This window comes from Equus asinus, chromosome 13, assembly GCF_041296235.1.
Source record: "Equus asinus isolate D_3611 breed Donkey chromosome 13, EquAss-T2T_v2, whole genome shotgun sequence".
Taxonomy (NCBI): domain Eukaryota; kingdom Metazoa; phylum Chordata; class Mammalia; order Perissodactyla; family Equidae; genus Equus; species Equus asinus.
Window position 1 is genome coordinate 42,375,386 of NC_091802.1, and position 24,473 is coordinate 42,399,858.

General features: G+C 55.5%; 2 long non-coding RNA genes and 3 other non-coding genes across 14 annotated transcripts; 1 reads left to right on the plus strand and 4 right to left on the minus strand.

Moving 5' to 3' along the window:
• Positions 1–1,409: 1,409 nt before the first annotated feature.
• Positions 1,410–24,473, minus strand: LOC106836429 (uncharacterized). 10 transcript variants are annotated; one of them, XR_011493856.1, is made up of 5 exons: positions 24,028–24,473; positions 23,021–23,206; positions 8,492–8,813; positions 3,918–6,271; positions 1,410–2,069 (listed from the first exon to the last, which is right to left on the minus strand). It is a non-coding gene; the product is annotated as an uncharacterized lncRNA (long non-coding RNA). The 10 variants fall into 10 exon arrangements; XR_006512962.2 differs by having other exon boundaries at positions 24,024–24,473; XR_006512966.2 differs by having other exon boundaries at positions 23,898–24,037.
• On the minus strand, positions 8,256–8,446 carry LOC123276528 (U2 spliceosomal RNA). Its single transcript, XR_006513033.1, has one exon. It is a non-coding gene; the product is annotated as a U2 spliceosomal RNA (small nuclear RNA).
• On the plus strand, positions 8,820–17,298 carry LOC139040054 (uncharacterized). Its single transcript, XR_011493860.1, has 2 exons — positions 8,820–15,450; positions 15,974–17,298. It is a non-coding gene; the product is annotated as an uncharacterized lncRNA (long non-coding RNA).
• LOC139040106 (U2 spliceosomal RNA) lies at positions 13,978–14,168 on the minus strand. The gene has a single exon (XR_011493998.1). It is a non-coding gene; the product is annotated as a U2 spliceosomal RNA (small nuclear RNA).
• On the minus strand, positions 23,652–23,842 carry LOC123276525 (U2 spliceosomal RNA). Its single transcript, XR_006513030.1, has one exon. It is a non-coding gene; the product is annotated as a U2 spliceosomal RNA (small nuclear RNA).

Below are 24,473 nucleotides of genomic sequence, written 5' to 3' on the forward strand. Positions count from 1 at the left end.
GGCTGAGCTAGTCCTCAGATCTGGCTCATAATAAACTCACCCCAATTCTGATTTATAGATTGGTTATGGATTATTTTCGCTGACACTTTTTTCTTTTCTTTTTCTTTTTTTCAAACACACAGCTACGTTGAAACAATTTTACAGTGAACACCCACCACCTGACATCCTCTTACTGTTGTGTGTTGTATACACGTACACATGTACAGATGCAGATACAAATCTATCTATCCCTCTAGGCTTTTACCAACCTGTCTTGCCCTGGGAGTTTTGCTTTTCGTTTTTTTCTTTTGAGGAAGAGTAGCCCTGAGCTAACATCTGCTGCCAATCCCCCTCTTTTTGCTGAGGAAGACTGGCCCCTGAGCTAACATCCGTGCCCATCTTCCTCCACTTTATATGTGGGACGCCTACCACAGCATGCATGGCTTGCCAAGCAGTGCCATGTCCACACCCGGATCCGAACCAGCGAACCTCGGGCCGCTGAAGTGGAACATGCGCACTTACCCACTGCGCCACTGGGCCGGCCCCACCCCTGGGAGGTGTTCTTTTTTTTTTTTTTTTTTTTTTTCAAGACATGAGATCAACAACCTTTTCTCTCTGGCTCTCTCTTTTTTAAGTTTCCTTTTTGAGCGGTTCTGTTCGTAAATACTGATATTTCGTGACTTACATTCTCTTTTATAGGTCTTCCAACGAAAAGAGGGGAGACTTTGCTTTGCTTTTTAAACAGAATAAAACTCATTCCATCTTGGAATTACCACGAGGGTCCATTGGCGGACCCTTGTAATAACTTGTCTACACCACCCAGCCAAAGACCACCAGGAACACACCCGTAGTGAACCGAGTTGGGTTTATTTCTTGTAGCAGAACGAGAGAGGACACACGCCGCGGGGAACCGTGGGGCATCTCAGTAAGAGGGTGTCGGGAATGGCTTATTATATGGGGGTTTGGGGAGAGTTTAAGTAAGCGAGCCCTTCCTCTGGATGGGATGTGAAGGGTAGCAGGATTTGCCCGCCCCCTCCGCCCCCGCTCCCCCCCCCCCAAAACATGCCATAAGGATTGGCATAAGGATTACTTTGAGCTGAAGCAGACAGGAGAAAAGCTCTCTGCCCTCCCCCTATTTGCCTAAAAGCAGGACACAAATTTGTACAGAAGTTAATCACCGACAACTCTAGACCCTTATCAGCCCAGAGACTGGCACCAGAGGGCTCTGCACAACAAACGTTGGTGACTAGCCCTTATCTTCCATCATTCCCCACATATTTACCTTTCCACGGTTTGCCACCCCAGAAACTCAAAGTCCTTTCCCTTTGTCTTGTCACTTGTCTGGAAACTTACTGGGTTTTTTTGCTTCTTTGTTTCTTTTGTTTTAAGAGGCTGTGTTAACCCAAATGAGCAGCTTGATGAGGCAAAGATAAGTTTTAAAGAAAAGAGAAGCTTTATTAAACGTTTGCAAACCAGGGAAGTATGCCTCAACTCGCAAGTTGATAGGTGAGCACCCCCCGCCTCCCACCCCCCCGGTCTCGGGGTGGCCAGGTTGGAAAGGCAAAAATGTGCAGAGTATGCAACGTTAGGGCTGAGTCCCGCTCTGATCGGCCACCCTTTCCAGCTACAGTTTGTCTTGTGCCCGGGGCTTTCTAAGTGTTCTAACTGCAGGGAAAAACGACCGCATCGTTCTCCGGCCGTCCTGGTGACAGTGGAGGTTAAAATGTAATCTTTTATTTCTGCCCATAGTTCAGCCTTGAGGGGGTCACGTTGACTCTGGCCTCGTTCTTATCTCTTTCTTTTGTCATTTCCCCCTCTTAATCATAGGTTTGCCAGGGCGACACCTTTGATCAATTTGGGGAGTATTCAGGTCCCTTGATGCCCAAGTGCCCCCTCGGCTGTTTGGGCCCCATCCAGTCCCGTGTAGGAGGCATCAGAGTGCAGCATGGGCTGAACGTAGGTGGTGGCTTGAGTCAGCATCATGTGGCTTGCCAGTGGCAGGGTGGCGTCCAGACACCGCTGTGCAATCCTTAGTCAGGTGAGGGAGGCTGTCAGCAAGTTGCTCTCTTAGCAGCAGTCCTCCTGTTGTTCTGCAAAACAAGCCCAGAAACTTTGGTTACTTTGTTTCCCACGTCAGCCTTGTGGGTAACAGGCATGGTTTCACCCTAATCCAGGGAAAATTTTAACTCTGTCATTCTCGGTTTCAATCCCCACTGTCTTATGATCACTCCTCAATCTTGCGGAATGGGGGCGAAGACCGTGCCAGCTACTTCCTGCTGTGCAAGGGCAAAGATCAGGGTCAGAGAAATGAAATCCTTTTACCTTTACTTTAAAATATTTTGGGTTGCTAGGTGGGGAGAGCGGGGAATGCTCTGCATGACTAACATTTTAGTGCCCTGATCAAGGGCTTTGGAACAACACTTAAGTTCATATTTTATAATTACATAGACGACCACACATCTTAGACGGCCCAAATTTAATTTTTTTTTCGAGGAAGATTAGCGCTGAGCTAACTGCTGCCAATCCTCCTCTTTTTGCTGAGGAAGACTGGCCCTGAGCTAACATCCGTGCCCGTCTTCCTCTCCTTTATATGTGGGACGCCTACCACAGCATGGCTTGCCAAGCGGTGCCATGTCTGCACCCGGGATCCAAACCGGCGAACCCCGGGCCACTGAAGCGGAACGTGCGAACTTAACCGCTGTGCCACCGGGCCAGCCCACAGCCCAAATTTTAGTATCCCCTCCATAATGGATCTCAATCCTTAGGGAATCCAAGAGAAGAGGCCTGTAAACCAATCAAGGTTGGGCCTGGAAACTCAAGTGAAATCTGACGAACAAAAGAAAAACAAGGTTAATGGTTGGAGCCAATTACAAGTTAATTTCTCAGCCCAGGGGATGGCCAGTCAAAAAGATTTCCAGATGTCAGGGTCGAAACAGCCTTTGCATTTTGCAATGTCTCTGATGATGTCATTGGGTGTTCAGATAAAGCTTTTAAGTGGCCTATACAGCAACACACATGAAGAGTCTCTAAACATGGGCCAGCGTGGTGATCTCTCTTAAGTTTACACCAAGCCGTCCAGTTTCAGTTTTCAGGGCCTCGGGAAAAAAGGGTGGCTTCAGTTTTTAATGACTTCAAGTGAAAAGGATGGAAAAAACGGAAAACGTTAGTTTGATGTGTATCAGATATTGGAGGAAACTAGAAGGATTCAGGATCCAGTCCGGTTTACAGGCAGGAAACAAAAAGCTCAAAGACAATTAACAGAGCTAGAATCTATTATCCACAAATGTGTGTTATAGTTTTTACCGGAACATAATTTTTCTCTCTAAAATCACCCTCTTTTTTTTTTTTTTTTTTTTACCAAAGATAGTGACATTAAGACTCATTGGTTTGCAAAATAAGTCTAGTTTTAATAAACTTGGCCCAATTATTCACACAAGTACAGCAAGAATAGCAATGGATCATATGGGCTCTTTTTTTTTTTTTTTTTTGAGGAAGATCAGCCCTGAGCTAACATCTGCTGCCAATCCTCCTCTTTGTTGCTGAGGAAGACTGGCCCTGAGCTAACATCCGTGCCCGTCTTCCTCCACTTTATATGTGGGACGCCTACCACAGCATGGCTTGCCAAGCGGTGCCATGTCTGCACCCGGGATCCGAACCGGCGAACCCCGGGCCACTGAAGCGGAACGTGCGAACTTAACCGCTGTGCCACCGGGCCGGCCCTAATACGGGCTCTTTTAAATCTGCTTTGCTGGAACCTTTCATAAGGAATCTCAGATTGAACTTTAAAAGCCTCTCGAGGCCAGGAAAGCCAAGTCAAGGACTTGTCATTAGACCTCACCTGCAATGCCTACACGTTTGGGTGAAGCCCTCTCTTTTCGAGGTCCCCCAAATAGCCTGAGGTTCCTGCACCTGCCAGGGAAGTGACCTTCTTTACTCACCTGGTAAGGTTGCTGGGAACCCTATAAGCAAGGTACCAGGCCAATATTTCCAAGTGGCTTTATTTGTTCCATAAAGTCAATCCTTGTTCCTTAAAGCTGTTTGGTCATATCCGAGTCTATGCATGTTTTGGGGGTTTCTTGTTTGTTTGTTTAACATGACATTCCAGTCAAAGCCTTGGTAATATAACCAGTGTTTCCAGCCGTGTGCTGCTATCAGGATAACAGATTCTATTCGAACTTATGCAAACAATCATATTGCCATGAAAAATAAGAACACTCACTTATCAAGAGTTTCCAAATTCTGGAGGGATCAGGTAGGGAGAAAAAGATCAACGCTTCAATTCTGCTTACAAATTGCTATAAGTCATATTTAGCTTAAGAGAAAAGATTTCTTTAAATCTGGAAAAGCAAAACATTAGAACGTCTTCCTCAATTCACATAGCCCCATGCAATTTAAGATTTCTTCTGCTTGAATCCAGTTTTTCCATTAACTTTCTTAACTTTGCCTGATGATTGAGGATGATAGGAGCCAAGAAGTTTAAAAGTCCAAGAAGTTTAAAGGATTTTCATTAAAGTTTGCACGGTTTGCTCAGTGACGCAGGTGCCTTGATCACTGGAGACTGTGGAAGGCATGCCCCAAGTTGGAAATACAATTATCTTTTATTTTTTATTTTTTGCTGAGGAAGATTAGCCCTGAGCTAACACCTGTGCTGCCTCGGTCTTGGGGTGGCCAGGTTTTAAAGGTAAAAGGTGCAGAGTACGCAAGGTTAAGGCTGAGTCCAGTTCTGATTGGTCACCCTTTTCAGCTACAGTTTATCTTGTGTCCGGGGCTTTCTAAATGTTCTAACTGCAGGGAAATACTACCGAGTTGTTCTCCGGCCATCTGGTGACAGTGAAGGTTAAAATGTAGGTTTTTATTTCTGCCCATAGTTCAGCCTTGAGGCGGTCATGGTAATCATCACGTCGACTCTGGCCTCGTTCTTTTCTCTTTCTTTTATCAGCTATATAAGCCCAAGTTCTAGCCACCCCTTTGAGTTACTCATCCCTGAGTTGCTCCCACGTATATATGAGATACACATGCTAATAAACTTCTGTTTATTTTTCTCTCATTGATCTGTCTTTTGTTACAAAGCCCTAACCGTGGAGAACATAGAAGGGTAGAAGGGAAAAGACTTTTTTCCTCCCCTACAGATGTTCTCAGGAAGTTGGGGGTAATTCTGTGACTGGGTAGCTGAACAAATCTTACCCAGAAGGAGGGAAGAATAGGGCCATAGCCAAAGCTGTAACTGGTAAAGTAGCAGCAGTTACCCATATTAGAGCATCGAGGATGGGGGGGGGGGTGTTTGGTCAATTTTCTCGTTTGGACACTATATTCTTCTTCTTTGTCTGAGTTCGGACGTGACTACGGAGTGGTCTTATTTCTGTCTTGATCCATCACGGTCACATAGCGGCCTTGTCTGACGGTGACGTTCTGTGAGATCGTTTACATTCACCGGGAGACCACCACGGCCTAGCTGTGGGTGGCAGGCCAGCTCCCGGGGCTGCTTTTGTCTCTCGCAAAATCTAAGATGCATCACAGGATCTTAGCGATCTTAGTTTCCCTCTCTCTCGAAAAAACTTACTGTTTCATCATCCTAGGAATATTTTTTTTCTGCAGCTATTCACCAACCCCCAACTATAACGGAAAAGTCTACAAGACTAACGAAATGGAGGAATGAAGGAGTCCCTTACAGGATTGATGCAACAGTGGAGCGAGTCGTCCCTATGGCGTGATCCTTCAGTTTTCTTCTTGTGTCGCTAAGAAAAGGTATCGATCAAATCCTCTTTCAGGAAGGTAAACAAGCAGATGGGAGACAGCTCTTTGTAGTCTGATTTTTGCTTTCTCTGAACACAGCCGAGAATTCGGAAATCTGCCCCACCCCCGGCCATAATGGCAAAGGAAAGAAAACTGACAGAGGAGCGTGTTTCTAGCAGATGAATTATTAGACTATTAGACGAATCAGAAGATGAAAGCAAAGGACTGGACTCTAATGAGGGTGGTGACAGGGATTATATATAAGTGAAATCTCAGGCTGCACGTCTTCAAATGGCAATATCCTAGATGAATTTTCCCAAAGTCCAGAATTTGCAATTCGACAGAATTATGAGCGACCAAGGGTTTAAAAAAATTCCTCGACTATTGTGTTTTGACCATGTAAGTGCAAGAAGAACCAGAAGTAGGGATAAGCTAGAACCTATCAGTGATGCATTTGCAATCGGGAAGCAGTATTTCACGGGGCTGGGCCTGACGGTCCATGAGCAGTTCATGGCATTTGGAGGATGTCGCCGGATTCACGTATTTAGACCTTCAAAACCTGGAAAATATGAGGGGAAGATGTGGGTTTGCTATGTTTAAATTCTTACGTCAATTTTCAACAAAGTCGTTTCCCACTATCCGTTATTTTTACTTCTATAAGTCATTCACAAAAAGACGCAAATATAAAAATAGGCCCTTCTTGGGGCTGGCCCGGTGGCCGAGTGGTTAAGTTCTCGCGCTCCGCTGCAGGCGGCCCAGTGTTTCGTTTGTTCGAATCCTGGGCGCGGACATGGCACTGCTCATCACACCACGCTGAGGCAGCGTCCCACATGCCACAACTAGAAGGACCCACAACAAAGAATATACAACTATGTACCAGGGGGCTTTGGGGAGAAAAAGGAAAAAGATAAAAATCTTAAAAAAAAAAAAAAAAAAGAGAGAGAGAAAGGAAAAAAGGCCCGTCTTGCATAAGGGCCCGTGGGATCCCGGATAGCAAATGTTGATGTCCTTGTCAGTACCCCCCGCTCCCCGCGCATACCGAGAGTTAAGGTGAGCCGGCTCCACCCGGTTGTATGCTTTGGGGCCAGCGACGTTCAGTGGCACAGGTGCAGCCCAGGGTAGTTAGAGAGGTGGAGGTTGGCCACGTGAGTATGACAGAGCAGGGACGTGGCAAGGGAGCTGAGGGTACGTGCAAGGAAATTCATCTGGGTCAACGGGGATGCAGGGACATTGGGGGTGGGGGGTGGGGGAGAAGGGACAGTGAAAGGTGGCAGGTACCAAAGGGTAGCAGAGGGAGGTCGAAGAGGGTGACTGGAGAGTGCGATGCTGGAAGTGGACGGGGTTATAGCCGTTGGTAATGACAAGATCGCGGGTCGGGCCAGGAGAATGAGTGGCTTGGGTAGAGGCGAGGGCAAGGAACTGAGAGGCCAGGGCTTCGGCAGGATCATCTTGCGCGCCTTTGAGAACACCGAGAATGACGACAGGAGTGTGTTGGGCAGAGACAGGGAACCAGGAGCTAAAATCTCCAGGGGAGTGACCGGCGGCTGGACAGACGACAGGAACAAGGAGAGGCAGTGGAGGGTATATTCTGGTGGTGTGCGACTCAACGCTTGTCTGGGGGGCAGTGAGGGAAGAGGAGGGTGGTCTCTAAGGGACGTGAAGCAAGGCCCAGTGGAATGAGGGGTGGAGAGAGCAAACAGCCACCGGGTGAGCAGGCTCCAGGAACGCATGTCCTCAGGGGAAGGTTAGAGCAAGCAGCGAAGGGAGCCTGAGAATTGGGGGTGGTGGGGGTGGGGGTGGGGGGTGGGTGGCGGGGTGGACGACAGCGAGAAGCACAAGGTTTCAGGAACGGGAGCGGGGTTGGAGAAGAGGTCCGAAAGGACGCAGAGAGCCTAATGGGGTAAGAGACTGGAAACGGGGAAGAGCTGGGAGGCGCAGGCTTCTTGTGACAGACGGGCATAGGGGGTCCTCTCGGAGAGCAGGACTGCAGCGGCCGACCACGAAAGGTGTACGCACCTCCTGACAGGCGGGCTTGAACGGCGAGGGGCGTGGAGCCTCCGAGCCAGCTGCAGCCTTGGCCCTGCCAGTCACTCAAGTGTGTTCCCCGGAGACACCGCCTCCCCCCGTCGGAGGATACCGATGTCCGGATTTGGGGTTGCGGCGATTACAGGAGCTCACGCAATTTCAGTCTCTCGGCCGCCAACGACACCCAGTACGAATGGGTACCGGAGACACTCGCCCGTTACTTGGTTAAAGAACGCGAGAGCCAAGAGCAGCCAAACCGCAGCCTGGGAAAAGCGAGCGCCGGCGGAGGCAGCGTGATCTACTCACCGGCCCCGGACGCGGCGTCGCAAAGAAACGCGAAATCTCGCGGGAACGACGAGGAAAAACAGAGAAGCGCGGAAGGACGCAGGCCGTTTACACAAGTAGCAGAAAGCAAAGGGAAAAAAAGCTACACGTGCAAACGAAATAAAAGCCAGCCTGGAAAAAGAAGTGAGAACCGGGAGGCTGCAGTCTATACTTAGTACACGAATAATAGGGAGAGAAGGTGCACCGTTCCTGGAGGTACTGCAATACCAGGTCGATGCGCGGAGTGGACGGAGCAAGCTCCTATTCCATCTCCCTGCTCCAAAAATCCACTTAATATTTTGTCCTCGGATAGAGGACGTATCAGATATTAAACTGATAAGAACAGATACTACACTTGATCTTAGCCAAAAGGCCGAGAAGCGATGCCTGTCGCCCGTCCCCTCCCCGCCGCCGCCCGCCTAGCACGCACCTTCAGCTCACGGCGAGTCGCCGCCCGCTCAGTCCGGGTCTCCCTTCCTTTGCTCCTTTGACAGCACCGTGGGAATCGCTAGGCAGTCGGCTCTTGTGCAGATTTTTCATTCTCTACAGTTTTAACGGGAAATTCTGGATCCCTGGTTGCTCCGTCGTTCTCGCGCTGAACAGCCGCTTCTAATCTGCATGCCCCGCCTTTTGCCCGCCGAGGAGACGCGGCTACCGCGGGCCGACTCCACCCTCCGGACCGCCTGTGCGCGCGGGGAGCCCAAGCCCGGCTGGCGCGTCCCCGGGGCGCAAAGACCGGAGAGGAGGGGCGGCTGCGGGGAAGGAAGACCGGGAAGCAAGAGCTGGCACGGCGAACTTGGTTTAGTCCGCTGCCCACCTCCCCACCTCTCCACCTCCCCGCACGTACTGCACCCCCAACAACCGTTCAGTGAATGAGATCTTGCCTCCGACTCGCTCAGCCAGTGCCCCGGCACGGCGCGATGGTGACGGCTCTTCAGCCACCCCCACCCCCACCCCCACCCCCACTCCTCCCTACTCAGGACCTCTCTGCTCGCGTCCCTGTTCTTTGAGCCGTCTTCTGCTCGACTCCCCGGGTGGTTTCTTCTCCTTCCTTCCTTCCTTCCCTCTTTCCTTTTTTGAGGAAGATTGGCCCTGAGCTAACATCTGTTGCCAATCTTCCTCTTTTTGCTTGAGGAAGATTGTCGCTGAGCTAACATCTATGCAGTCTTTCTCTATTTTATGTGGGACGCCACCACAGCATGGCTTGGCGAGCAGTGCTAGGTCCACGCCCGGGATCCGAACCTGTGAACCCCGGGCCGCCAAAGCCGAGCACGCGAACTTGACCACTACGCCGCGGGGCGGGCCCCTCCCCGGGTGGTTTCGTCCTGAGAAGGGGACGTCCTGGATTACGTTCCTTGGAATGGGTGGGGGCCAGCGGGAGGGTTCGCTCTTACAGGTGGAAATGGTCCCTGGGCGCAGTTTTGGTCGGCAGTTCCCTAATCAGGGGTAAGATTGAGCGTCCTCTCCCGTGCTGGAGGGACGCGTTTACTTTCCTTCTGTGGACTCCCTGTTGCGGGGCTTTGCCGGCTCGTCCGTCGGTTGGTCGGTCGGGCTCCATCAGAAGGGCTTGGAGCCACAATTTACGCATTAAGAGGGCCGGCCCTTCGTAGGTCATGTAAGAAGCGGTGAATATTTTCTCCCATCGGACATCTGGCTGTTGGCTTTACTTAAGGTGATGATTCCATTTGCTTAAGGTTCCATCGAAAGTTGTGTGGTTTTTTTTTATATCATCATATTTGTCAACTTTTAAAAAGTCGCTTTCAGATTTTGAGTCACAGTTAGAGAGGACTTCACCCATGAGGTTATAAAATGATGTCCTAAGTCTTCCTCTGGCTCGTTTTCTTCCTCTTCCTGAACTTCGAAGTCTTCGAGCCGGTCGGTATTTACTCCGGAGTACAGTGTAAATGAGTGAATTTCCCCTGCACCCATTTGACTTGCCACCTTTCGTCCTAAACTGTGTCGCACACACATTTCTGTAAGACTCCTTTAAAAAGTAGCAGAACACACTGACCTAACCACCTCTGATTCGGGGAGTCCACCCGCGGACTGACCCATCCCCTCCAGGCAGATGACGGCTGCGCACCCATCAGACAGAGCCCGACACTGAGAGGTGACTGTGCCCCGATCCCTGCCCCCTGGGCGTTCGCGGTCAAGTGGGGGGCGCGGGTAGGGTTAACAATTCTCTCGGGAGAAGGGATGCGTGCCGGTTCCGGAAGGGACAGGCACCACGGAGTGGACGGACCCTCCCACCAAACAGGAGGCCGAGTGATAAAGCTCCTGTCTCTACCCTGGGGAAACGGATTTGCTCAGGAAGACACAGCTACGAGTGTCGGAGCTGGGGTCCGGGGTCTGACCCCACCAGACTCTGGGCCTCCTGCCATCACCGCCGGTTTCAACCTAACGAACGGTCATCGATCACCTGTGACTTGACCCTTGACCCGCCAGGGCCTGCGCTTGGTCCTGGAAGTAGAGATGGGCCAGACGCCGTTCCTGACTCCGAGGACCGGCCGGCCCAGGACCGGGACTACGACGCTTGCCCCAATGGCCAGAACTCGAGGTTCGATGAGGAGGCGGGGACCGTGACAGATGAACACGTGGTTGTGGCTCCCACGCTGGTCGTGACCCCCTTGAGGCCCGAGGCCTCTCCCGTTTGGCTCTGTGTCTCTCCCTACAGGCGGGAGCATGCGACACACCCCCAATAAATGAGAAGGTGGGACGGATCAGGAAGCCAGCTGGATCTGGAAGGCCTTCCTGACATCCGAGAGGGCTCATAGGACAAGTCAGAATTACCAAGGGGGGGGGGGGCGGGGGGGTGCATGTTGACATGAGGAGGGAAGCTGGGCACTGGAGCCTGAGGCAAGAGCGTGGGCAAATGAGGGGACCGGTGCGCACCCCGCCGGCCTGCCCAGCCACCTCGAGGTTATGATCTGGGCCTCTCGGAACTGCCTCAGGGAAAGCTTGCTTCTCGTGGGCTCTTTCCTACCGTAATCGACCCCCACCCCCAGGTCGGTCCCCTCGCAGACTCATTCACATCCCAGACTAGGCCAGCTGGTTCAGCCTCTCACGGGAGCCCACACCCCCGCCTCGCCCCACCCTGGCTCTGGCTGGGGCCCTCCTTAGATGAGACCGAGGCCGTTCAGTTGGGGAACCATCGTCTGCAGATGCCAAGAGGCTGCTGGCTGGCCATCAGACTCTGATCCCACGGACGTTTGTTGACTGTCTGCTGTGGAAGGCGGGGTCACGAAGGTCCCCTTTCATCTGTACGGTGCCCGTGGAAGGCGGCTTTCCACGCCCATTTCATGGAGCAGAAAGCAGCGAGCACTAGTCTGACTTCGTTTTGATGTTTGAGGGCCGCCAGCTTTCGAGCCCCGCCACTCCCTCTGCCCCTCCCGCCCTGCGCCCGGCCGGGCAAGCTGATGTGAAAGCCTTACCCCGGGTCCTCCGTCCGCTCCCCACCATAAAAACACCAGCCCGGTCTCCTTTCCTTGGGTTCCAAATCTGCCTGGGAGCCACCCGGCTCTCCCCGGAAAGCCTCATCGTGTGAGTTATAAACCTTTTCATACCCTCTTGGTTCGTGTGTGGTGTCATCCGTCTCAACATCCAAAACAAATTCGGTGGTGGGGGGCGGGAGGAGGTGCATCCGGTCCCGCAGAGGGCAGCTCAACACAGAAGCTACGGGACTGGCTCTCAACGTATTCCCACACGGGTCCCAAGGCCTCCCCGTGTGGACTGAACTAGAGAGTCTGGGGGAAGGTGAATTAAAGGAGCTTATTCGGTAACCAAAGCGAGGAGGTCGAAGCCTAGGAAACGGTCCACCAGAGGACTCTGAGGTCTCCAGGTCTGAGCGCAGTTCACACGCCTGTTAACAAAGCAGGGTAGGTGCAGGAAAGGGCCTACACATCTGATAGTCATCTTGCAAGGACAACGAGAACTTTCTGGTGATACGTGACACGGGGCCTGTAAGGTCAGTGCTATCTATGCGTGGGCAGGGGGCAAGGACCAGGGTCCTCACTCTTTCCCTCAGTCTCTGGGAACCGCAGCCGGGCAACGTGAGAGGGAGGTACCCGCCATCTCTTCCGCTGCTGATGCATCCCGCTGGCGTCTTCAGTCACGGGGGGAGGGGTTGCAAGGTCGTCTAGACACAGGCTTGCCAGGCCTGCACGGCTGCCTCACAGGACAGCTTGGCTTTCCGGCCTACTGACTTTAAGCCTCTGCAGCTCGCTGGCTAGATTCGCCCGTCAGACCAGGGAGAGGGGTCCCCGTTTCCTTCACACCTGCTAGGGCCGGGTGGTCCTCTGCCTGTGACAGAACCAGGGAATTCACTATGGCCTCGTTCCCACACCGCTTGCCAAGCGCCTCCGGTGTGTTAAACGCGAAGCCGGCCTGGGACTGTCGGAAACCCACTCGTGACTGGCTTTGCAGGAGCGCGCCGAACGCTTTCACCGTCGTGGAAAATCCGTTGTTTCGCAGGAAGCTGACCGGCAGAGTCTTCACCGGAGGCTCCAAGGAGTGCTTCCCGGAGGCACACCGTGCGCCGGAAACCCTCGGGCCCCCACCCCAGAGATCCCAATCCCGTTGCCGTATGGTGCTGCTGGGACGGCGTCTGATTTCATCGAGCCCCCAGGAGAGCCCGCCGTGCAGCCAAAGGGCATCAACACCGCCACACAGCTCCCCGGCCGAATTTCCCTCCCTCTCAGGGAAGGCCTTTGGAGGCGTGACCCCATCGGCCTGTCGTCTCTTCTGGGCGGTAGGGGTCCGGCAGAGAGATTCTAGGGCTACAGGAAGGAACGGGATTTAAGTCACCTAAATGGGAGGCGGCGCCCACCTATTCACAACGCATCCGCCTGATGTATTTCTACCAGAAACTGTTCGTCCCCACCCTGTCGGCCTGGGCCAACCTCAGGGGCCGGAGGGCGAGGTCAAGCAGGCGGATGAAGACAACACTCGAGAGAAGAGGCGGCGAATACACGGGAGAGGTGGCAGGCGGCTGAGAGAGTTTCAGGAGGCCGGGGTGGGGGAGGCGCCGACGAGAGCTGAGGGGGAGCCCCGCACCTCCCTGTGGTGGCCGACACACCCCGGGACAGAGTGTGACGGGATTGATCCTGGCGGCTGCACAGGGGGCGGCAGACACATGACGGCGACCACGGGCGGTCCCCCGTGGAAGGGACGCCTCAGACGCGCCCCTCGGGGACTCTGGAGCCCGACCACTCGGCTCCAGGCCCGGCCCCTGCGGTGCGACTGCCGGCAAAGGCGACTCACCGCTCGACCCGCGGCGCGTGACCTCCGCTCCCGGGGCCTCGCTCCGCCGGGTCGCGGCACCGCGCGGCAGGTGCCCGGAGTCCCGCGAGGGAGAGCCCGGGGGGCTAGACGTCACTAACAAGAGAGCTGGACAGAAGTTCGCTGGTTCTCTCGCATGATTCGAAACACACAGAGAAATTTTTTTTTTAAGTGCTTTTTCTCCCCAAAGCCCCCCCGGTACATAGTTGTATATTTTCGTTGCGGGTCCTCCTAGCTGGGGCGTGTGGGACGCCGCCTCAGCGGGGCCTGATGAGCAGCGCCATGTCCGCGCCCACGACCTGGACCGGCGACACCCTGGGTGGCCGAAGCAGAGCGCGCGATCTTACCCACTTGGCCACGGGGCGGCCCCGAAACAAAGGAATTTAACCTTAGACGGACGTCTACCGCCGGGGCCGTGTTGCCGAGGTTTCCGTCCACACCCTAAGCAACAGATTAAGACTCAAGACACCATCTTCTACATGAGAGAGCCGGAAACCCCCAAGCGCACACAGGGAGCAGAAAGCAACCGAACCAGCAAAAAGACTACGCTTGGTAACCAGTCGCAAAAACCAGAGAAACAGTTGTAACCGCCCCAGAGCCCAACCAGCCTGTCGTTGCCAACACTGCTTTCTGCCCCCGAGGGGGTGCACCGTTCCTGGAGGTACTGCAATACCAGGTCGATGCGCGGAGTGGACGGAGCAAGCTCCTATTCCATCTCCCTGCTCCAAAAATCCATTTAATATTTTGTCCTCGGATACAGGACGTATCAGATATTAAACTGATAAGAACAGATACTACACTTGATCTTAGCCAAAAGGCCGAGAAGCGATGCCCGTAGCCCGTCCCCTCGCCGTCGCCGTCGCACTGTCATCCATATTCAAGTCACGGTGAGCCGCATCGCCCTCGGGCCACACCCTCGGCTCGCCCGCCGGCGCTTCCCTCCGGCCGCGGCGCCGCCGCCTTGTCCTCGGCACTCCCGGTCCACGTTCCCACCCGGTTCCGAGCCCTCCGGTCCTCCCCGGGAGGCCCCGGCGCTCTTTGCATGCCCCGCCCGGGGAGGCGTGGCCGCCAGGGTCGCGCTCCGCCCGGGCCCCGTCGGCCCGGCACCACCCCGGCTTCCGCGGAAGCCCGCGCGGGCGCTGGAGGCCGCCGCGCCTGCCGCCCGCCGCCCCGCTCCCGGACGGAGGCGGGGCCATTGGGGTCGGGCGGCGGGAGGGCGTCCGCGGAAGGGAGCTGTGGGACGACGGCGGTCCGCGCGCTCCCGAAGACAAGCCGCGGCGTCGTCGCGGTGCGTCCGGTACAGGAGCGTCCTCCCGGCGCCGCCAGCCGGGGCCCCGACCTGGGGCGGGAGCGAACTCGGGCGGGAGCGAGGGCGCCGGTCTCCGCCCCGGCCCCGCGCCCAGCCTCCGCGACCCAGAGCCCCCGCTCCGCCAGGCGGGCGCCCGTTTCTTCCCTCGGTTCTCCGCGAAGCCTGCGGTGAGCTGCAGGGCCTGGGAGGCTCCACGGGCGGCCCCAACCTCCCTGACTCCTCCGTTCCGTCGGCCCTGCGGGGCACGAACCCTCACCCCACCGGGGCCTCGCGCCCGGCGCTGCGCTGCACTCCCTCGTACGTCTTAACCTGCTTGCATCCTCGAGACCCTAGAGCGGGCTGAAGCTATTATCAGCTCCTTTCGCAGACGGGATAACCGAGACCAGAGAGGTTGAGAAACGTGTCCGCTGCCACACAGCGAGCAGGCAGCCGAGTCAGGATTTGAGCCCAGGCGGCTGACCTGCGGGCCTCACCCTGTCCCAAGACCACCGCCCGCGTCTGGAGCCCAGGTCCCGCTAAACCGACGGAGTCTACGAGAGGGAAGCCCTAAGCGCAGGAGGGGAGGAGGGTTGCTGGTCGGACACGCGCGGGTCGGCCGGCGCGAGGCCTGGAACGCGGTGGTTTTGCTAGGGGCAGGGGACATCCCCGGTCACGTCCCTGCCCGACCGTGCCCGGGCTCTCGGCTCTGTGACTCCTGGGCTTTCCCCCTCTCGCGTGGGGAGCGGACGATCGCCCTCTCCCCGGTTCTCAGCGCCGCGCCAGGGGCCGCGGGACCCCCAGGACGTTGCTCCCCTTCTGGACAGGTCAGCTCCGAGGCCCCTGCGGAAATGCCCGGCGTGGGTCGGCCCTGGCCCTCCCTGCGGCCGCAGACGTCTCTGCCGCTCACTTCTGGCCGGCACCAGGCCCTCAGGAAACCTCCCGTGGGGCCCGTGGGAGCCACCGCGCCACACCCCCACCCCCACCCCAGGTGCCCCTCGCGCCCCAAAACCCAAAGCGAGGGCTTTGAGTTTCCCAGTCGCTCGCACCAGCCCCTGGTGGTCTTTTGTTTTTGTTATTTTTTTCTTGCCCGTGGAGGAAATTTGTTGACTCGAATTGGGTACAAGGAGATTATGTCAGAGGTCAATCAAAATATGGGTTTTTTAACAACTTGAGGTATAACTGACATATAAGATTACATTAGTGTCGGGTGTACGCCGTAACCATTCGGTAGCTGTACACAGTGCGAAATGATACCGCCGTAAGCCTAATTACCATCTGTCACCATACAAAGTTACAGATTTTTTTTCTTGCGATGAGAACGTACTTCATCTTTCATTTTTTTTTCAGGAAGATCAGCCCTGAGCTAACATCTACCGCCGACCCTCCTCTTTTTGCTGAGGAAGACTGGCCCTGAGCTAACATCCGTGACCATATTCCTCCACTTTATATGCGCGCCGGGGGCCACAGCGTGGCTTAACAAGCGGTGGGTCCGCACGGGGATCCGAAGCGGCCAATCCCGGGCCGCCAAGCGGAGTGCGCGAGCTCAACCGCCCGGATGAGAACTTTTAAGATTTACTCTCTTAGCAACCTTCTAACATGCAATACGGTGAGATGGACTCTAGCCACCGGGCCGTCCATCGCATCCCCAGGACTTCTCCGTTTTATAGCCGGAGCTTTGGGCCCCTTGACCCGCTCCTGACACGTTACCCTGGGGCTTTGTCCTTAGCCCGGCCACCCCCCGGGCAGATCCCACCCGGACTCCTTCCTCCACCGCTCTGTCTCCTGCACTTCCACCTCCACCGGCGCCCGCTCAGCCCCTGACTGTTTGCCGAATGGACGAGCGAATGGATCGGGATTGAACGAGACAGTCCATCAATCTCGCCCACCCGGTGCCTGGCACGTGGTTAAGGACGGCGGCTCTTCGGGCCTCCCGGATCCAAGACCCCCTCTGCTCGGGCCCGCGTTCTTCGGTGGTCACTTTGTCAACGTTGTCCCAGGTATTTGGACCCTCAGACAATCGCGTTCCTGGCGGAGAAGCGGCTCCCGTCGACGTTGCTCACCTCACCGTCTAGTGCGCGCAGGGGCCTCCTGGGAGCCTGGTTCCCTCCAGCCGGGACCCGGTCGCCGGCAGGCCCCCAGCCTGCTCAGAGCCGCGTGCACAGACAGCCGGGCCCGCCCAGCTGCGGTTGGCACCGGGCCTCGTCCAGGCGCCATGGGCTTCGCTAAGGCGCTGCACCCTCATGGTCCCTGGTACCGGCGCCCCAAAGGACTGGGGAGCCACGGCTCAGAGACGGGGACTCCAGGAGCACCCAGAGAGTTCTCAAGCTGTTCCTGTTTCTGCAGCCTGGCTAACCGAACCCACGGTGTTATCAGACTCTTGGGTTTGGGCCAAACTCACAGGTCATAAGTAATCTCTCAGGGGCCGGCCTGGTGGCCCAGTGGTTAAGTTCGCACATTCCGCCTCTGCAGCCCCGGTTCGCTGGTCCGGATCCCCGGTGTGGACTTCGGCACTGCTTGTTGGGCCGTGCGGTGGCAGGCGTCCCACGTATAAAAGTGGAGGAAGATGGGCACAGGTGTTAGCTCAGGGCCAGTCTTCCTCAGCAAGAAGAGGAGGATTGGTGGCAGGTGTTAGCTCAGGGCTGATCGTCCTCAAAAATAAAGAAAGAAAAATAGGTTCTCTCTCAGTGCCATTTTAATATGCACGTCTCCCTCTACAGAACCACGTTCATTACTAGTCCCGTGAGCTGTGTGAGCTTTGCCCGTGTCTTACTGAGCGGTTGGGTTTTGGTAGAAGGTTGACTTTTGGAGTCGGAGTCACAGAGGAAGGAAGGGTTGGGTCGTCTGGGAAGAAGCCGTCGAGCCGGAGCGAGGGGTGTGAACGGCTGACTGGGGCTGGGGAGCTCACTGCTTTGAAAGACGGAGAAGGGCGGAGGCAGGTTTCTGCAGGGGGAGAGCCTCGGCACCCATGCGGCCCGACCAAGGCTGGGCCGCTCAAAGGGAGGCTCTGAAACGCCCCCGGCCCCTAGAGGAGCCCCGCGGCCCCGGGGTGAAATGGCTGGGCCCTCGCACCCCCACCGTGCTCGGGATTGAGGTCCCCCGGAAGGGGTGTCCAGCCGCGTGTGGCCTCCATGGCCACTATCGTGGCCCCACTGTTCACGTGCCCATCGTGCCAGGCCTGGGGTGGCCAACCACAAAGGCTGGCAGGGTCACTCTGCCTGTCGGTGGCTTGTCCAGGGCCTCTTTATTTATTTATATATATTTTTGGAGGAAGATTAGCCCTGAGCTAACTACTGCCAATCCTCCTCTTTTTGCTGAGGAAGACTGGCCCTGAGCTAACACCCGTGCCCATCTTCCTCTCCTTTATATGTGGGACGCCTACCACAGCATGGTTTTTGCCAAGCGGTGCCACGTCCGCACCTGGGCTCCGGGCCGGCAAACTCTGGGCCCCCGAGAAGCCTAACGTGCGCACTTAACGGCTGCGCCCCCGGGCCGGCCCGTCCAGGGCCTCTTATTCAGGCCCCTCCTCCTGCTCAGGCTGGATCCTGGTCTACCACGTCCACCTTCTGATGGCCCTGCTGCGGCCTCGGCCGCTGCTGCTGGCCCCGCCCCGCCCCGCCCCGGACGTCACGACCTGGAGGCCTGATGGACAGTCCGGGACCCGCGGTCCACGTCCGTCTCTCCCAAGGCCCAGTAGCGTGCAGGGAGCTGCTCTTCAGAAGGGAGAGAAGTCTCCGCTGTAGGTGGCCTGGCCTGGCCTGGCCTGGCTCTGGGAACCCGAAGGCCCACGCTGTGATCCTCCACTGTGGCTGGATGGCCATAAACTCCACACAGCATTTCTTCCTGGCTGACCTGCCCCCTGTCCCCAACATGACAGGGTCCACCGGGTCGTGCGGCCCAAGCAGGGGGGCCGCCGCCCACGCACTGGGAGGGCTTCACAGCCCCTCTGCGCTCCGGGCCGGCGTCCAAGCTGAAGGTCCTTTGCGTCACCGGTGTGTGTACTTGCAGGGGTGGAACGTGATGCTTCCAGAACCGGAAGAGGCTCCCGGGGCCCTGGGCTTCCTTCCCAGTGGTCGGGGGACAAAGAGGCAGCAACTTCCCTCTGCTTTGGAGGGGACGCCCCGCCCGCCCCGGACAACAGGAGCCCCTAAACACTCTGCTGCCCCGTTTCACCGGAGGCTTCACCTCCCTCCCTGACTGGGGGGCCCGGGAGCCCGAGAGTCTCATGGCCGCCCCTGGCGTGCCGGGCCCCCAGCTTCCCGCCCCATCCGTGGCGCCCGTACCGAGCAATGGGCTCGCTCTGCTCGCCGCCCTCTGAGCCAATTAATCACAACGAGTTAGAGATGGAGAAAGGAAGTTTAATGGGATTAGCCGGCCAATCGGAAGACGGGTGAGTCATGTCTCAAAAACCCCTCTTCCAGAATTACAGAATCTTGAGGCAGTTACACAGGGGAAATGAGCAGTAAGGAGGGGGTTCAGAAATGGCCGTGACGGGATGCAGGCACGACACTGTTCCATTTTCCTGTCAGCTGTGATGGATACTGTGTAGGTGTGACCTGTGGTCAGCCTGTTCCTGGAGAGAAACTCACAGAACAAAGTTTTAATTTATCGAGCTATGCGGGAGTCCATAGTAAGCGGAGCCCATCCACCGGGAGAGCACGGGGCCGTTTTGAGAGTACGTGCAGAGCAGCGACTAGTCACCCAGCGGAGGGGCGGGGGCCACTCAGCGTAACGAAATGGCCTCACTTTTGGTCACGTACAGGATGCCACGGAGGGAGCGGATCGATACTCCTACGGATCGTCTGCGGGATGCGCGGGCGCCACAGACTGGAGAGGACAGACAGGGGCGCGGAGAGGTAAGGTCAGCCCGGGGGAAGATGCCAGCGTATACCCGTGTTTCTTTTCCCCTGTCACCTCTCGATCTTTGCCCGTTTCCTGCTGGGTGTTCAGCTGTTTCTCGTCAGTTTCTAGGATCTCCTCATATCATTGGTGATTATGCTTTTCTGTGATCTATTGGCGATTTTTTCCTCAGTTTTTCATTTGTCTTTTGCTTCGCGTATGATGTTTTGTGTTCTGCAGAGAATTTAGGTTTTCTGTAACTCAAGTACATCAATCTTTCCTAAAAGTTGGGCTTCTGGATTTTGAGTCACAGTTAGATGGCCTTCCCCAACGCCAAACTTATCCGACGATCTATCATCCGTCTATTTTTTGCCCCTTTTCGATGGGGCGTTCAGCTGCTTCTCATCAACTTCTAGGCTCTCTTTCTATCATTGGGCAGGATACACAGAAACCGACGCCTTGCCTCCCTTGAGGGGATCTTTTGCCGACAAACGAGCGTGGGCAACTCGTGAGAAGAAATGGTTTTCAGGGATTCCAGATTAGGAAATGATTGTGGATCCAGGATGACTGACTGTTCTGTTTTCTTTCTCTCGGAGACTAGAAACTTTCTCAGAGCAGGGGTCTGTCTTTGTCACGCCTATGGCCCCGTTCCCCGGTCTTAGCACACAGTCGTCACTCAACAAATATTCCTGGAATGGATGAACCCTAATTTACGCTCTTCATCCGGGAACCTGAGCTCGCGGCGGATGCCTTGGTAGTAGAGGTGTATGTCCCACTCTCTTCTCGAGTGGAAAGCTTCCACCCGGACCCTCTGTGCCTTTCCACTCTCCACCCCTAGGTAATCCCTGGATCAGACAGATCAAAATACAGTTATCATCGGGGGCCGGCCCCATGGCCGAGCGGTTGAGTTCGCTCGCTCCGCTTCGGCGGCCCAGGGTTTTGAGGGTTCGAATCCTCGGCACGGACGTGGCACCGCTCGTCATGCCACGCTGAGACGGCGTCTCACATGGCACAACCAGAGGCACTCACAACTAGAATATACAACTATGTACTGGGGCTTTGGGGAGAAAAGGAAGGAGAAACAAAAAAAGAGAAGATTGGCAGCAGTTGTTAGCTCAAGTGCCAATCTTTAGAAAAAACAATACAGGGGCCGGCCCTGTGGCGCAGCGGTGGAGTGCGCACGTTCCGCTCCCGGCCTGGGGTTTGGCGGTTGGGATCCCAGGTGCAGACACGGCACCGCTCAGCAAGCCATGCTGTGGCAGGCGTCCCAGGTATAAAGGAGAGGAAGATGGGCACAGATGTTAGCTCAGGGCCAGCCTTCCTCAGCAAAAAGAGGAAGATAGGCAGCAGATGTTAGCTCAGGGTTAATCTTCCTCAAAAGCAAAGAAACAAACAAAACCATGCAATCATTATCAACTGTATGTATGCATCATGTTTTTAAGCTTTCTATATTTCAGGATGCTTTGGCATCTTGAGGGCCTGCCAGCCTGGAGGAGACTGCCCCTCCGGGGCTCGCTGACCCCCAGGGACGGTAACCCACTTGCCTGCGAGCCCGCCTCTCATGTGCAAACGCACCAGTCCAGAGCCCGTGCCCGCACCCCCTCCTTTATTTACTCTCACACTTCTGGCCCATCTTGCCCCTGCCCGCTGTCCCCCCAGAGCCAGGTACCCGACAGAGAGACCACCCCTAGAGCCCAGAGCCCACCCGGCTACATCCCAGCCATCCAGTCGGAAGCTGGCTCAGACTTGCCTCCCCTGCCTCGGCCTGTCCTCCCCGGCCCTCCTCAATACAGGCCATGCTTTCTCCTCTCCTGCCTCCCGGGCGCTTCCCCATGTGGCTCTGTGTGGGGTGGCACGGGCACGCCCCCCTGTCTTGGGAACTATAAGTAATGACACTTCCTTCAACGGTGCTGACCTCTCCTTGTTGTCACTCAGTCACCTGTATAAACGAAATCCCGGGCACAGTCAACACGCAAGGAAGTGAGAAGCCCATAATTTTTGCCTCGGTTCCAGGTTGGATCTTTGTGGCTCTCAGCGGGAGCTGCTCGGTAACGATCGTCTTTTGGGGGTGGGACATTGAGATCAGGAAACATTGGGACAGGAGCAACGTTAGAGAAATCAAGAGAAGCCAGGAATTAACATCTTGAAGGAATTAATTGGAGTGCTGTGGAGGCCAGCGAGTGCAACAAGGAGGGACACGGGGAGTAGAGACGGAAGACGTGAGACCGAAGCTCCTGTTTCTGTTCCTTTTTTTTTTTTTAAGGAAGATTAGCCCTGATCTAATATCTGCTGCCAAGCCTCCTCTTTCTGCCGAGGAAGACTGGCCCTGAGCTAACATTCGTGCCCATTTTCCTCTGCTTTATAGGTGGGACGCCTGCCACAGCATGGCTCGACAAGCAGTGCCATGTCCGCGCCCAGGATCCGAACCGGCGAACCCCGGGCCGGGGCCGCCGAAGCGGAACGTGCGCACTTAACCCCTGCGCCACCGGGCGGGCCCCACTGTTCCGTTCTGAGGCTGGTGTGAGAACGGTCTTGGAAGCAGCAAGAGGGAGCAAGGACACCCGTCCCTTTCTAGTTCCTACTGAATGATGGATGTGGGAGAGACATCCCCTGGAAGGGCAGTCGGGAAATGGCGGCGGAAGAGGAAGAATTCCACTCCCCGCCCTCTTCTTTTCCCTACGGTTCTCGTGGCTGGTCAAATTTTTTAAAAGGCAGGTTACCAGGAGGAAATCAAAGGTTAATTAACATGTATACTTGGGAGAAACCCAGGCAACCTGAGCAGCTCGCCAGAATGGGCGAAGCTGCCACCTTAGTATGCATCTTGAGCTAAAGACAAAGGAGGAGGATGGGGGTAGTGGTTTGGGATTTCAGAGGGGAGGAAGACAATTTCCTTGGAGATGGCAATGCAAACGTTTGTCAACCAAGTTTTTGCTGGGCCCCAAATGGGCTGCTTGTTGCCTTTCTACCACACCTATTTTTCATTATACTATAGCTATCTTATGGTTCTAGCTCCTTCCTGGAACAGGCCTTGACAAATAGAGATGGTAAGCAATAGGATATAGTGGAGTATACGAGGAAGCCATTTGGTGTAAACCTAATTCGGCCTGACTTTGGTTTTTCCAAAAGGGCCTGACGTGGCCATTGAGCATGCATTGTAGATCTGCTTTAAACACGGCAAGAACGAAGGCCCTTAAGATAAAGGTGCAACTTCCGCCCACACTGGCATTTCCTTAAGGATAAGCATCTCTCCCTAGGCTAGGAACTGACTGTTGCGCTCACCTTTGAGCACCCAGCTCACCAGTGACCACCCAGCTAGAGACTACAGACCTGCCACCCTGCTGTGTCCACCGAGACAGCAGACCTACCGGCTGTGTCCATCAATCGCTGTGCCCACAGAGCAGCCTCACGACTATTGTAAAAGGGACATTTCAATCACACGTGAAACATCCTCTTTGGGGGTATACAACGACTCTGTACACCCCACTTCTTCGGCGCCCTTTCTTCCTTCGGGAAGGCTCTGGGCCACGGTCCTCACATTTTAGCTCAGAATATACTCACCCACATTGTCATTTACAGATTGGTTACGGATTATGTTCATCAACAGCCTTCTCCGTTAAATTCTTTTAAGCAGCTTGGGGGGAAGGTCAAATGTTCTTCCTGAGTCTTCCGAGCCTTTGTCCGTCTTCAGCTCGGATACCAGAGCGCCACGTCCTGGGGCAGCCTGTCTTGAACCCCGTCAAAACCCTGCCCGCAGCATTTTAACGAGTACAGGAAGAGCATGGAGACAGAAGAGAGAAGAAATTCTTGCAGAAAATGCAGGATTTCAGCATTCGGGGAGAGGTGAAGGAAAAGGGCAGAGAAGACCAAGGTCTAAGGCAGGAGGAAGTGACATCCCTTAGGTTTTGCGCTGAGCCGACAAAGCACTGCACTGAGCCTCGCTCAGTATGGCGCTGTTCGTGAAGACCGCCGAACAGCAGCACAAAACAAAGTGCACAATTAAGCTGCGGGACTACCCACACACACACACAGAGCTCGAGCCTCGGTAAGTCTCTAAAAACAAATTTCTTCCGTCGTTCCATACGCACAACAAGAAAGCAAAAACACAGCCGTGGCGTACGCTTACGTCTCTCGCAGAATAGAAAAACGGAAACGCTCACAATCTTTCTTTATAAACCCTGTTATTCCCCCGTGGGGGTGCACCGTTCCTGGAGGTACTGCAATACCAGGTCGATGCGCGGAGTGGACGGAGCAAGCTCCTATTCCATCTCCCTGCTCCAAAAATCCATTTAATATATTGTCCTCGGATAGAGGACGTATCAGATATTAAACTGATAAGAACAGATACTACACTTGATCTTAGCCAAAAGGCCGAGAAGCGATACTCCCCGCCCAGGCCTCCCCGCCGCCGGCCTCCTACCACGCACTTTCAACTCACGGTGAGTCGCCGGACGCTCAGCCCAGGTCTCACTTCCTTTGCTTCTGCGACAATCCTCTGAGAATTCACCACACAGTCGGCTCTGGTGCAGATTTTCAATCCTCCGGATTTTTAAAGAGAACTTACCTACCTGTTGTTGCCCCGTCGTTCTGGGACGGAAACGCCATTCTGAATCTGCATGCCCCGCCCTTTCCCGCCCGAGGAGGCGTGGCTACGGCGGGTCCGCCGTACCTCCCGGGCCGCCTCCGCGCGCCCTCAGCGGGAGCTGGGCTTCTCTTTCGTGCCAACGGAGAGAAAAGTCAGCACCGCGGCCGCGAAGGCCGGGCGGCAAGAGGGCCTGAGGAAGGCAGCTGGCGGCGGACAGTTTCCCGAAGGCACACGGGGTCGCGAGACGGCTTCACCGGAAACGCCCGGACTGTATCGTGTTACATCGGGTGTCCGCGGGCGGAAAGACGAGCTTGGGAGGCGGCGGAGGAGGGGCTCACCGATTCAGGGAGCCGAAGGTCTTGGGGGCGTCCCCCCGAGCGGCGGGGCCAGCCTGCGCGCCGGGCGGAGGGCGCAGGGCGCAGGGCGGAG